The sequence below is a fragment of the Taudactylus pleione genome, unplaced genomic scaffold (assembly GCF_031769625.1).
Source record: "Taudactylus pleione unplaced genomic scaffold, aTauple2 ptg001288l, whole genome shotgun sequence".
In the NCBI taxonomy this organism is placed as follows: Eukaryota; Metazoa; Chordata; class Amphibia; order Anura; family Myobatrachidae; genus Taudactylus; species Taudactylus pleione.
In genome coordinates, this window is record NW_028285688.1 from 1427993 (window position 1) to 1443724 (window position 15732).

A 15732-nucleotide genomic window follows, 5' to 3' on the forward strand; every position below is an offset into this window, starting at 1 on the left:
GGCCCACCCTGTGTCTCTCTAGGCTCCTCCTGTGTCAATCCAGGCCCACCATGTGTCACTCCTGGCCCACCCGGTGTCACTCCAGGCCTCCATGTATCTCTTTAATCTCCTCCTGTGTCTCTCTAGGCCCTCTCCTGTGTCACACCAGCCCCTGCTGTGTCTTTCTAGGCCCCCTCTGTCTCTCCACACCCCCTGTGTCTCTCTAAGCACCCTTATGTCTCCCAATGTGTCACTCCAGGGTCCCCCTGTGTCACTACAGGCCCAGTATGTGTCACCCCAGCCCTTTCAATGTGTCTCTACAAGCTCCCCCAATGTAACTCCATGCCTACCCTGTTTCATTCCTTGCCCACCCTGTGTCACACTAGGCCCCCTTGTGTCTCTCTAGGCCCCCCTGTGTCACTTCAGTTTCTCCACGCTCTCCTGTGTCTCCCCAGGTCCTCCCCCATGTATCTCCAGGTCCCATCTCTGTGTCTCTTCGGGGCTCCCTGTGTCAGTCCAGCCCTCTGGCTCTAGCACAGTCACTTACCTTATTGTGTTCTGGCTGCTGCTTCCCTTTCCTCTGGGCTGCGGATCATCTATTTCTCAGCGGAGCAGCGCACTGGGCTGCAATAACAAAAAAAACTTTATTGTACCGGCCGCCTGTGGCGGATGAGGGCCTGTGAATCAGCTCAGTGAGGAAGGGATGACTCCCCTGCCCATGGGTGGCACTACCAAACGGCATCCCCACGTGGCAAGTGCCGTTCTGCCCAAAGTGTAGAAACGCCCCCTTCTTAGTCCACACAGTAAGCAGCCTTTTTCATTATCCAGAATCTCTCACTGTGTAGCTCAGAGGCACTGTGTCTCAGCGTGGCTGTAGTTATAGATGCAGAGACACTGTCTAGCAGCTTGCGCGCCATGGGCAGATTGTGTCCCGAATGCCGGCTGAAGCCGCCGGTGTTGGTGGAGAGGATCACGGCTGTGCACGGCCTGGTGCAGGTCAGCCTCAGCCAATAAGAATCAGCCTGCTTCTTATTGGTTGCTGCTGGACGTCTGGTTGAGTGTCCACAGTCGACGCTTTGGCCACACCTTTTTGTGTGCACCTAGAAACACAGTTCTAATAACTTTATTACTACTATAGCTTAACAATCTTCCTTTCAAATATTTTCAAGTTACCTAACTGATGTGTGGCAAGTCCATCATCTGCCGACTGCCACAGCGCTAAACAGCTGGACCTGTCCAATTTGGCTACCCATGTGCTTGGCCAGATTGGAAATGGTTAGAAGAGGGCAGTGTGGGGGATTCTTGCACTGCTCTTGCAGTAAACAGTGTGATCCGCAATGAAGTAAAGTCACAGTGTAAATATAACACTGCTGCTTTGTGTGGTGTATGCATTTTTTGTTTCTAAAAATAAAGCTCAGGCTATCTATCTATCTATATAAAAGGCTAACGCTGCTCGTCACTTCTATGGGGGGAATTCAAGTGTGTTGCGCGCTGGCGGCCACTAGATGGCGCCTGACAGAGCAATTCAATTGTTGCTCCAATAGGGCTCGCACAGCCGCCCACGCTGACATTTATGCTCGCAGCCCCCCGAGCTGGCTAGCAGAAATGCCCGAAAAGTGACCTGTTTGAGCAATCAAATAAGACTTTTCGCGGGCACGACAATGTCCCATTATTTTGACAGTCTACTAACAAGTGAAATATAATTAGGGATGGATATAATAAGGCTGGTTTTTACTCTAATGTTTATTGCCCAGTGTCATGAGCTGTGTTTATCATCTTCTAACATCCAGCACCCCTGTACCGCTGTATTACTAATGGCTGAAGACAGAGCACTCTTATAGACTTTTCCATCAGAGTGTTGTGTCATTTATCCATTTATTTCCTGCAATGTAATTTACACTAGCTAGTATTTCGTTCCTGCTTTAATGTTCTTCTGACATGAACACCAATTTTAAATTAAAATGAAAGCTCTGTATTGTTGACAAGAGTATTAAAGCCAGTGGCAGACTGAAAGCATTCCATGGGGGTGTCTCCCCTGTACAGTACTATATATGAAATATATGCTCTCACATCCTCTGCGTTCATGCATCTCTGGTGACTATGCTGTGCAGACACCCACCTTTCTTATGACTATACAAATCTTTAGCGGCTATACAATATACACTTAAGATCTTTAATTATAATACAAAGTATCATCTATTGGGAGTATATAACTACAACACCCAAATCCCTGGTGACTATGAAATGTAGACCCCATCCAATCTGTTATTGGCATTACAATACATACTCCAGGTGTTTGGTGACAGACCACAGATCTCTACCTGCCCGCCAGATCACTGATGTTGGGTCACTCATGAGGTCCAGTGCTGACTCTGTGACACACCATCGCATACTCACTAAAGCTGGGTGCACACTGGGTACATATTACACGATCCGGTGCCGAACCGCCCAATATGTTGGACACTGGCTCCATTCACCTGCCTGGCGTCTGCAGCTGTGTTGTTCCATTGGCCCTACATGCAAGTCGACGGAACGAATCCAACGGACGACCTGCGGGAGCACGCTAGGTTCAGCATAGTGGGTACACATTTGCCGATGTGGAGAGGCTGTAACGATTCTGTATGATGGACAGCGTTGGCCATTTACCAATCAGATTGTTACAAAACTCACAGTACTCTGATTGGTGCGGGACCTGCGCTATCTGTCAGTCACAGTGTCAAGAGCCATCGAGTCAGAATGACAGCTTCTCAGCACAGACAAAGCAGAGCTGGCATTAAGCGTGTCATTGAAAATTTAATACAATGAAATCAAAGCTTTATGGCCCCAGCTGACCTGCAAGGCGACTGCAGGGGTGACGTGGCCAGCGCAGATCAGAAATCTTTACAATCTCTACCAAAAGTGTCAGGCGAACTTATTTCATTTTTTTAAAAACTTAAATTTCTTCTTATTTTAACAACGAGAGAGAAGTTACAGAAAGGTTAATTACACGATCAAATACATAGAGCTTGCACTAATAGCTAATAAGCTTGGCACAGCTCCGTGCATGATGGATATATGACTGTATCTGTTTTTATCCATCTTGTTGACAAAGCGTTTGTTGATGCAGTGTTGGTCAGCCATGTTTGTCTTTAATGGGGAGATGCAATCTTCTAAAGAGGACCAGTGGAGGTGTGAATAAATAATAATGTGACTGCAGGCTCCATGTTTGTTCCTTTTAGCTCACTTCACCCTCGCCTTAGAGCAGTGTTTCCCAGCCTCGGTCCTCAAGGCACACTAACAGTCCTGGTTTTAGTGGTATCCATTCTTCAGCACAGGTGGTTAAATCAAAATAACTGAGGTACTAATTAAGACACCTGTGCTCAATTATGGCTATCCCTAAAACCTGGACTGTTAGTGTGCCTTGAGGACCGTGGTTGGGAACCCCTGCCTTAGAGGCTTGTTAACCATGCCCCCCCCTCTGCTACCTACATACACTGTACATGTGCTCAGACCAGGCATGTCTGCTGGACCTGGTTTCTTGCTTAGAGCGACAGTGAGGCCTTTCCTTGCAAGGTACTGAGTGGGCGCATTGATGCATGTGGAGCAGTAAAGAGACATGTTTGTCTTTTGTTTTGTGACATTAATGATATGAGAAACTGGCTTTAATTAATCATGAGAGTGAGGGGAAGTCGGCACTGCCTTTATTACATGTGGCAAATTTGTGTGCTTTACGGAATATTACCTCTTCATCCAGGTTCAGCATGGAGGAGAAAAAGAGTTCTCAGTAAGTGTATCAGACAATACACAATGGCCGCTGGCCCTTAGCTGGTCAAAGTTCAAGTCCTTTTTGCGAAAGGGGAAATGTTTGTGCACCCTACAGCTCGGCAAGGAACGTCTCTAAATATGTGCCCTCTCCAAACCCTTCACCTCATTTTTACAGTCTTTCTCTGGAAAAGGAGATATATCTTCTCACCACAATTAAGCCCAAGTGTATTAGTGCTCTGTACATTGCATGGAATGCCCACCCTCCAGATATCGCCCCACCCTGGCCTGAGCAAACTACTCTTGCGCAAACTCTGCACTCCTCCTCCACAAACTCATGTGTCTGCGTGGAAACCTAAGAGCATAACAATTCCAAAGGCTCTGTTTATCAAAGTGAGAGAATCCTCAACTCCATCGAAAACACCTATTATAAAATAAGGTTTCTCTCTGTCTATTGAAGGGTCACTGCTGGGGATAGCAGTGCTTCACTGGTGGTACACCATGCTTGCCTACTTTTGAAAAAGCATTTCAGGGAGATTGCGAAAGCAACACCTATGAGCGCTGCGGTAAAGTGGGCGTGTACTGCAACATCTGAGAGGCGTGTCATAAAATTTACTTACATCCAAATGTAAATGAGCCCCAAAGCAGTCAGTAAGATCTACTTGTTGATGAAAACACACTGATACTTCTCAGAAAATGCATGTAGCCATAGGGATCATTGTGCCTTATAATAACCAATGCAGAGAAATTATACTAATGATCCCATTTGAATGTATATAGCTCTGTTTTTATTTACATATTACAGCTTCATGATTGGGGTAAGGTGAAATCAGGGAGATTGCTGGACTCTTCAGGGAGACAGGGAGATTACTACTATTTCAGGGAGTCTCCCTGACAATCAGGGAAAGTTGGAAAGTATGTGGTACAACCACTCAGAGAAAAGATTCCCCATGTGTAAGTCTAGTTATCAAAGATCCTTCTACTATATCGCAGGATGGTGATAGTAGAAGAGAGTCAATGAAAACATGATCTCATGTATAAATTAAGCATTTTTTCCCCCCACAAGTGGAAACGGATAGCCAGATCACACATGTACACATCACTGGGGACTGGCTCAGTGGAGCACTAAGGCAACTGACCAGTATTGTCTAAGCAGCTGAATGTCGTTCAGCTGCCTTGGCGAGATTTTATTGATTAATTAATGCTATAGGAGAGAACATCCGTATCCCCTATTGTAATAAGCAGGGCCAATGAGCTGCCTTTGTACTGCGCAGTGGATGTGTTGCCAGCCTCTTCTGTCTTTCAAACTGCTATCCTAAAATCAGAGTACACCTGCATAAAACAAAATGTAATTTTAGAACAAACATGCCAATTACTGTAAATAGGTCATTGCTTTTTGGCATGAAAGCACGACAACTAATAATGATTTAAAAGCTCTTAAGCTGCATACACACACAACGATTTAGTAAATGAACGATTTTAGTAAACGATTTTCGTTAATTTTTTCAAGGGAAAAATTAACGAAAATCGTTTACTAAAATCGTTCATTTGCTAAATGTAATGAACGATATTTTTTTAACTACAAAAGATTTTTGCATATTCCCTTACTGAAAATCGTTGAGTTGGTCATTCTGACTGAACTACAAACGTGAACGCGCATAAACGATAATTGTTCATCGTTTTAACTCAGAAAGTGAACGATTTTTTCTTCGATTGAACGATAAATTATATCGGTATCGATAATCGTTCAAAAAATCGTTGTGCACCTTTAGTGATTGAAGAACATAGAATAATCATTCCAACAGCAGAAAGTCAGAATAACAATAAGAATGAGGGAGTTTATAGTCTCCGAATTCCTGTACTGTACCAAAATTCTCTGAGTCTTGGGAGCAGATCTTGACAGTATTGATATATGCTTGTAGTGTGCTATCACTAATTTGCGACCCAAGGTATAAAATAATTGACATGACATTATCCTGCCCCAAAAAGCTTAAAACGTTTTCTTAAAATGATGTCATTGGAGTCTGTAAACAAAGAAACAAAGTAATAAAACACGGTGCGGATATCGTCTGGGGGATTGGTTGTTGCTGTAGAATAAAGCTGGGTACACAATATATAATGTATCACATAATATATCATTCCGATGTGGATCAGGGGCCTGATCCATTACGGATCGCAACTGCGAATGCAATAGCGATTACGCACGCAGTTGCACTGCGATAGTATGCTAATCCATTACGATCGCTATGACATCGCTGCACTATACAAGGACGCCCACTTTACCTTACACACATCCGTAATCCTTAGCAAGACTGCGAAACCATCGGTAAAATCAAGTACCATCGCAGCCTCACCCATACTTGCACATGCTCTGACCTTACTCAGAAATTGCTAACCTCGTCGCACGCTGCGAGTACTCAGGCTGCGTAAGGCATCGCAGTGGATAATTTATGCACGCCCCTGCAACGCATTGGCAAGCCTGCGTTTCACCGACCACCCCCCGTCACCTCCCACAAACGGCACTTCCTGTCAATCACTCTGCGATGGGTCTACGTAGTCACTACGATCGCAGTCCCGATCGCAGTGGCCGGTTCGCGCACCCGCACTTGTAATGCATACGCATGCGCAGTACGCAACAATCAGACGATTGCGTGCGTTTTAGCAGTTGCAATCCTTGCTGAATCAGGCCCCAGAACTATATATCGCACACATCGTATAATATATACGCCCGATTGACGCTTTGCTGTCACATGCAGCATGTAACAATGCATTGCGTCACTATATGCCGCATTGTGCGGTGTGTACGGTGCATGATGTATCGTTACTTCGCATCCCACCGTCGCTGGGCCGCACCAATATATAATGGCCCTCATTCAGAGCCACTCGCGAAAAGCGAGCGTTCCCTCTGTATGAGGGCGGCCGCTTTTGTTTTGAAAGCCGGACTCCTGGCCACTCGCTAAGCTGTGGGTTACCACCCACAGCTTTAGCAAGTGACCAGGTGATGGTCGCGATGGTCAAGACCATCGGGGCTTGCGACGAGACCCTTGCGGTAGGGTTTGTCTACCGCAAGCCCCAAGTAGCTTCCTGCTCTAACAGAGCAGGAAGCTCCCTACTGACATCACTGGAGATGTCAGTAGGGCCGCCTTCAGGAATGCCTCCGTTTGTCTGGCCACCCCCCCTTCCTCCTACAAAACGGGGCGAGCTGTCAATCAACATCCGCCCCATTTGTAGCGAGCCCCGGAGCGAGTTAATTTGTCACTCGCACCGGGGCTTGCGCGCTGCGCGTGCGAGCGGGTCTGAATGAGGGCCAATGTGTAGCCAGCTTAAGTGTCCATAATATAGCCAGAGAAGACAAACTAAAAAAAAAAAAAATTGGGTAATGTGAGCCATTAGAGATTGCCGTTACTTTCGTACAGCAAATGTCCTTTTCAGGCTGCAGATGGGCGATCCTTCTTGTTGCTGCCGAGAGGCCTGGAATACGGAGAGACTGGACAGCTGGAGCTTCCTGGAGCTGGAAATGCATTTCTTTGGAGAATGCTGAGCCGGGAGAAAACAAGTGCTTGGTGGCAGCTTAGATCATAAACAGTCAGATTTCGGAAATACAGAAGCTGCAGTGATGGTGCCACTTAAATATTAATCAGCTCCACTCTGTTACCATTTCTCAACGTGCATCCTCGCGTGCTTGTTACAGAAGCTTTCTGGGTGGACAGAGGCTGGGTGGAAATGCACATTACATGAGAGTAACGTTATTAAGACTAATGGCAGGAAGTTATAATTCATTGATGCTTATAATGGAAAGCAGGAGTGTGCAGGCACTGTCGGATTACATCTCTCCTGCCAACTTGGTTTTGTATTAACGACCCAAAGAACCCTATCTCTGCGTCTTACATACATCTGTTCTGACAAGGCATGTCCTCTAACGCTGATTTCTTGCTTAGCTGGCGCTTGGGAGGTTAGGTAACAGAAGGCTACGGTTTCCCTGACCCACATGTTCGCCAGGAACGGCCATTACTCTGACCTCAGTTTTTGTAACACAGCTCTAGAAAGGACATGACCTCGGTAACGTGATAGTCGTGTTGACATTATCACATTTGGAGTCTGTGACTCTGTAACTCAACCCGTTACAAAGTCATCATTTGCAGAACTAGGAAAAATTAGACTTTCAAGTAAAGACTGTTGACCTGATCCAAAGTCGCACATAAATCCGCGGCAAGTGCTCGTGAAAGTAGCCATCATCGCTAATAGTGCGTATACGCGGCAGCATTATGCTTGGTGCAAGACATCTGTCTGCAGTGAGATGATCTCTATGTTCACACAACCCTGCATGGCCTTGAATACTGCCTACATGACCACGACACACCGTCAGAACACTTACTGTAGCTTATGTGCAAAGTCGCAATTGCCGCTGAGTTAGGGATGGACATCGGAAGCCCACCATCAGATGATGGCTGGGCTTCCACCATCAAAACTTTCGATGCAATGATAAGTAACCATCGCCTCAAAAGTATAGATGAAAAAACTATTCATTTGATAGCCCTACTTTCAGGGTCTGTACTGACTGTTTAAGTGAAGTGTTATATTGTTTACACAGAACTGGCTTCTAGTGAAAAATATTCTGCCTTTAACACACCTCCCAACATTAGAAAAACCAAATCAACCAACCACAACCAAACTTTACCAAGATTATACCCTGAGCCCTTAGGTAACATTATTTTTGGATTATGGAATGCCCATAACCCCCTGGAGTTCCCCCAAAATTGATGAATACTGCAGTCTATGATATCATCAAGACAACGACACTAGACACACAAGTCAGACACAAGAAAATTTTGAAGCAAAATAAATTTCACATTTTGGAAGTTTAGACCTTAAAGCCCCCTGTAGGGGGGTGTTCATATCACCAATATCCATGAATTGGAGCAGTCCTGTAAGGAGGAATGAGACAATGTTCCTCCAAATCGATATGCGGGACTGATCATCAGTAACCGCAATCAATTGAGTAAGTATATTATATTGTGTGTTATTTGATTGTTGTGAGCTCTACTGTATATCGATTTGCATGATTAAAATAAAGAGCTGAGCACATTTAAGGCCACATTTTTTTGCAGAAATTCTGAAAATTCTAAAGGGTTCACAGTTTCTTCTGTAACTCCACTATTCCACCTGACATTCCAGTTTATGGAATCGGGACACTGTGAGAATTGGGCATAGTAGATAGAAGATTTGCAAGATGTGGACCAGGGACGTGCAGTCAGGGTAGGCAGAACCTCTCATGTCATACTCCTGAGATTTGATCTAAAAATGATTAGAATAATATAGAGAAGATATGTATAACTTATAAACATCCTGTTTATTTATTGTAATCATTTTTATAGTTAACACTTACCAGCTTTGTGGAGCTCCCTGGGACTGCAGGGAGACAAGTGATGAGGCAGCAACAGCTCAGCCTTGCTTCTTTATAGTCCGATACTGCTTGCAGAGCTGGGGGTGGGGCCACACCACAGGCAGTAAGCTGCACAGAAAGAGAGCTAATAGAAGCATGCCTCTGACTATGGGGGGCATGCCTTGAGCACTGATTGACACCTTGAATGTGTCATGTGACCAGGAAGTGCACTGCAGTGTTTAGAGATCTGAGCTCGGCTAGCTCAGTCCGCAGCAGCAAGAGAAGACAAAGTGATGCAGGTAGGAGAATCAATGGACACTGAAGCTCAGTGTAGTGAGGGGAGACTTACAGTGAGTAGGGGGTGAGACAGGCTCCCAGAACTTAGATCCATCTCCATGTGTGCCTCCCCAGCCATTTACCTCACCGCACGTCACTGATGTGGACATAGCTAACATGGGACAGCAACCCAGAATTAGGACTGTAGACTGTATAGGGGAGTATTCTCACAGCTATACTAACAACAAGTGCATTATGCCTTAGTCATGTCATAGCTCTTGTTAGATTGTGTCCTAATCAACATTGATTCACTGCACAAAATGTCTGCCTCCACTTTGTATATACTTTAAGGAACTTATACAAGTTAATATTACTGTAATTATTGAACTCCGATTAATATTACAAAATATTTCAGACTCAAATGATGTTGCTATTTCAGAGTCTATAAAAAAATATACATAGAAAAAGCTTTGATTAAATATGCATCAGCTTTATTATACATAGTAAGTACTTGGGGAATTGCTGGCTTAATGTACCAGAAGTTCTGTAGGTACTGAACTACTAATGTACTGTTCGCCAGTTTATGTATAAATGCGAAGGTTTGAAATAATAATGAGCAATAAAGCTAAATAATTTAATTTAATTGGTGGACGATGATTACCAATTCTGCTTGATACAGTACATATGCTAAGTGGCGTTAAATCACCAAGTGGATAAAACATAGAGGCTAAATCATAAAATTATACCGTATTTTAATTCTCTATAAACTTTTAGAATTTTTTAAAGGAAAAACATACCGTACTTAAAGTAGCAATAATAATAATTATTATTATTATACGTAGAATAGGGATATTAGTATTATCATTAAACTTCATTACTCAATATTTTTGATAAAAAGTTAACTTATGTTGACATATTTCCTACTGAAATGGAATTACACAAAGGTTTCATATGCCAAAGTTACTTTGGTCTACCAGGAAATAAAGTTGTGAGCTCTGACAGTTAAAAAATATATACAGTATATAGAATGATACTTACTATTTAATATGCAAAAAGTGTACCAATGATCCCAACTTAGAAATCTTACTGAAACTCAGATTCACTAAGGAGTAGATGTCATCCTTAAACTGGCCACATACCATGCAATTCCATCATTGCGTAATGTGGCACCAAATGGCTAAATCTTCTGACCACACTATCAGGCCTCTGTTATACCTATGGGGTTATGGCCAGATAATTGGACAGTGGGCCTGATTCAGAGCTGAACGCTCTGACCAGAGCGCTCGCTCTGAATCAGGGCCCTCCTACCTGTTTTTGGAGCGTCCTCATGGACGCTCGCATAGCTGTGGGTTACCACCCACAGCTTATGCGAGCGTCCATGATGATGGTCGCGATGGTCAAAGACCATCGCGACCATCGGGCTTGCGACGAGACCCTGCGGTAGGGTCTCGCTGCCGTAAGCCCAGGAGTGATTTTGGCTCTATCAGAGCCAAAGTCACTCCCACTGACATCATTACTGATGTCAGTGGGGCCGGACTCAGGCACGCCCACCAAAGGGGGCGTGCTGTCAGTCACCATCGACAGCACGCCCCCTTTGGTGCGAGACCCCGAGCGACGTATTTCTCGTCGCTCGCCGGGTCTCGCGCATGCGCACGACGGAGCTCCCTCCGTCGTGCGCATTCGCCAAACATCAACCCGCTTGCGAGCGAACTTCCCTCGCGAGTGGGTCTGAATGACCCCCAGTGTTCCTTTCTCTCTGGAAAAGTAGAATAACTGTAGCATGTTTGCTAGCATTATGGCATGCTTCACATAAATACGTTTTGTTTTGGATGGAAAGAATTTGCTACAGAGGGAAGAGTGGTTTAGTGCAGTATTTGAAAAAAATGGATTCCAAAAGCAATGGTCTCTTCCAGACTGTAAGCTCTCACGACCAGGGCCCTCTTTGCTCTTGTGCTCCTCCCCTGCCCACATTGGTACAAAACCTTTAAGCTCAACAGGCAGTGCTACCTCTGTGTGGAATTGTAACTGCACATGCGACAATGTTTACAGGCGCGTTAAGAGCCGCATCGGGCCTGGGTGAAGGGGGCGTGGCCTAATCGCTGGAGGCGAGACCACGCCCCCGCAAAAAATCCTAGTTGCAGCGCCAACAAGCGGCGATGCATTTGCACCCAGCCCGATGCAAATCCATGGGGGTGCGTGATCAGTGTGATCGCTCCCCACCACAGGTTGAGACTGCTGCTGCATCATATAGTGTGTAACTATAGATTATGCGCGCCGTATACACTGCACGATTCGGGGTACGGTGGCAAAATGGTCATTACATGCTGGATGTAACAGTACATGGTCGTTCACCACATCTTCCCATCTGCTGTGCAGCACAATGCAATGGACGACACTCGCGAATATATGCAATCGGGCGTACACCCTGCACGATCCATGCAATGGATTGTTCCAGTCCACGATGGAACAATATACAGTCAGGTCCATAAATATTGGGACATTGACAGAATTTTCAGATTTTGGCCTCTATTCACCACCACAATGGCTTTGAAATGAAACAAACAAAATGTGATTTAACTGCAGACTTTCAAATTTAATTTGAGGGTAATTACATCCAAATCAGGTGAACGGTGTAGGAATTACAACGGTTTCTATATGTGCCTCCCACTTTTTAAGGGGCCAAAAGTAATGGGACAAACTAAACAATCCTAAATCTAACTTTCACTTTTTAATACTTTGTTGCAAATCCTTTGCAGGCAATTACAGCCTGAAGTCTGGAACGCATAGACATCACCAGATGCTGGGTTTCATCCCTGGTGATGCTCTGCCAGGCCTCTACTGCAAATGTCTTCAGTTCCTGCTTGTTCTTGGGGCATTTTCCCTTCAGTTTTGTCTTCATCAAGTGAAATGCATTCTCAATCGGATTCAGGTCAGGGGATTGACTTGGCCATTGCATAACATTCCACTTTTTAGCCTTAAAAAACTCCTTGGTTGCTTATGCAGTATACTTCGGGTCATTGTCCATCTGCACTGTGAAGCGCCGTCCAATGAGTTCTGAAGTATTTGACTGAATATGAGCATATAATATTGCCCGAAACACTTCAGAATTCATTCTGCTGCTTTTGTCAGCAGTCACATCATCAATAAATACAAGGGAACCAGTTCCATTGGCAGCCATACATGCCCACGCCATGACACTACCACCACCATGCTTCACTGATGAGGATCATAAGCAGTTCCTTTCCTTCTCTTCTCTTCCCATCACTCTGGTACAAGTTGATCTTTGTCTCATCTGTCCATAGGATGTTGTTCCAGAACTGTAATGGCTTTTTTACATGTTGTTTGGCAAACTCTAATCTGGTCTTCCTGTTTTTGTGGCTCACTAATGGTTTGCATCTTGTGGTGAACCCTCTATATTCACTCTTGTGAAGTCTTCTCTTGATTGTTGACTTTGACACATACACCTACCTCCTGGAGAGTGTTCTTGATTTGGCCAACTGTTGTGAAGGGGTTTTTCTTCACCAGGGAAATAATTATTTTGTCATCCACCACAGTTGTTTTCCGTGGTCTTCCGGGTCTTTTGGTGTTGCTGAGCTCTCTGGTGCGTTCTTTCTTTTTAAGAATGTTCCAAACAGTTGATTTGGCCACACCTAATGTTTTTGCTATCTCTCTGATGGGTTTGTTTTGATGTTTCAGCCTAATGATGGCTTGCTACACTGATAGTGACAGCTCTTTGGATCTCATATTGAGAGTTGATAGCAACTGATTCCAAATGCAAATGTCACACCTAGAATCAACTCCAGACCTTTTACCTGCTTAATTGATAATGAAATAACGAGGGAATAGCTCACACCTGTCCATGAAATAGCTTTTGAGTTGATAGTCCCATTACTTTTGGTCCCTTAAAAAGTGGGAGGCACATATTGAAACTGTTGAAATTCCTACACCGTTCACCCGATTTGGATGTAATTACCCTCAAATTAAATCTGAAAGTCTGCAGTTAAAGGACATCTTGTTTGTTTCATTTCAAAACCATTGTGGTGGTGAATAGAGGCCAAAATCTGAAAATTCTGTCAATGTCCCAATATTTATGGACCTGACTGTATATCATACGACATATCATATATTGTGTACCTAGCTTTTGCATGTTTTCCTCTTGTTTTGTGTGTACTGTTTGCGCTTACCTACTTTGTAAAGTACTGCGGAACCCATATACTGCTTATAAATAACAGCTAATAATATAGTAGAATGTGAGCTATAATAGAGAAAACATTACCTATACTAAAACCCTTACTTTCTATTGAATGCCACATTTTGTTTTATATATGTATACAGTAGCATACCATTACTACACATGAGTATGAAATATATGGATCTTGCCCTAGTATAGTGTATAAAAAAACAGTTTAAAATGCAAATACCCTGGAATGCAACCAAGTGGTTATAAGTGGTACTGCATCTTTTTTCTAAAGGGGCCTATCCATTAGCAGATAAATTGAACGACTGAACGATACATCGTTCAGTCGTTCAATTTATCTGCTAATGGATAGGCCCTGAACGATAACAGATGTGCACTCCCGCGGCCGATAAATTTTATCTTTCGTCTCTCCAAAAGGTTGGTAAATTATCACATATTGCTGCCAGATATTAGATATATCTGGCAGTTTATATGCGGTAAACGACGAACGATATTAACAGCAGCTACAAAGCGCTGAAGAGAAAAAAATCCACTCCCTGAATGATGTCATGCGATATCGTTCATAGTTCGTCTTTTGCAAAAATATGTCATGTACATGACAGATATCTTTCAGCACAGCCCCCGGAATTTTCAACAGATATCTTTTGTCTTTCGTCGTTCAGAAAAACATCTGCTAATGGATAGGCCCCTTAACACTTCAGTTTCTTAGTATGGAGCTGCTGTATCCTGCATTACTATGAAATAGGGAGAGCATGTTGGGCTGCGTAGTAGGAAGACTGAGTAATTGGCAGTCTTATAGGTAACGGAATGCTTATTACAGTTTGGAGGAATCACACGGTTAATCAACTTCAGCCTTAACTGATATTTAACATGTTAGCATTTCACATTTTTGTCAGATTCTTTAGTATAGTCTAATGGTGCATACACGCGGTCAGATTTTGTGTCAGATCTGAACGATAACGATTTTAAAAATCGTTTAATCGTTCATATATGATGTCAGATAACGATATCTGACATCTGATGTGTTTGCAGTCGGATTTGGACGATTTCATTTATTTTAATACTGTCTGAAGTCGTTCAATCGTTCAGATCGTTTGTAAAAATCGTTCATCTGACAGATCTGACCGTGTGTATGCACCATTAGCAAAGATTATTAAATTGAGTACGTTGTTCTTATCTACCATCCTTAAGTACAGTTATGTGGTGGTGGGCAGGATTGTGCTTCTGCATGCCACAAATCGTATGATTGGCAGCCACCAGCACTGGATTTGCCTATCACATTGACCATCAATTATTTTATTTGGTGCTGGACCACCAACCCATGGCAGCCTCTGCAACTGCCCCATGGCACCCAGTTTGGGAACCGCTGCTGTATAGTACACTATGTAGACAAAAGTGATTGGACACTGACAGCAAATAGATCAACAAGATTTTATTGACGTCAGGACTTTGAAGGTCCATCACGTACAGTGATTACTGCAGAGACCGTTCTTGGCAAACTGTCCACAAGACAACAGCAGGCGGTATGTTTTGCCATTCCGCCTTAAGTACAGTGACCAACTGTGACACTGAAGAAGGTCGAGTCAGCCTAGAATGCACCCGTAGCTCCAATTCCTCCCAGAAGTTCACAATGGGGATAAGATCTGGACTCTGAGCTGGCCAGTCCATCCGGGTTACCAAATTTTCTGTTTACCAGTCCAGCGTCGCCCTGGAAACGTGACAGGTGGCATTGTCGTCCTGATAAAAACATTTGTGGTTTACATAGAACTGCAAGTGCATGGGCCTCCCTACCAAATGTTCTTTTCCAAACCACCATTTGGAACTCATGTGCAATGGTATGCATGATATGCATTTCGCTGGGTGTCCAATCGCTTTTGTCAACATAGCATATATTACTATATAAAATCTGCAGCAGACAATCAGTGTAAAACCAAACAGTACTGTACATTTTATTTTCAAGCTTCATATATCAATATTTTTTTTTTGGGGGTGGGATATATGTCCTTTAAGTTCACGTATATTGTAAAACTTCTACAATACAATTTTACACTGGACTTCTGTTCCACTCCTGCATTAAGTTGGCTGCTCTGTCACTTATCACTTATTTGTGATGGAGAATTTCAATGTATTAAGTGTGTCTTTAACTTTGTGTGCT

General features: G+C 43.8%; 1 protein-coding gene across 6 annotated transcripts in view; it reads left to right on the plus strand.

Moving 5' to 3' along the window:
- ATP2B3 (ATPase plasma membrane Ca2+ transporting 3) overlaps positions 1 to 15732 on the plus strand; it is a 364455-nt gene that overhangs the window by 89381 nt on the left and 259342 nt on the right. The window lies entirely within an intron of this gene.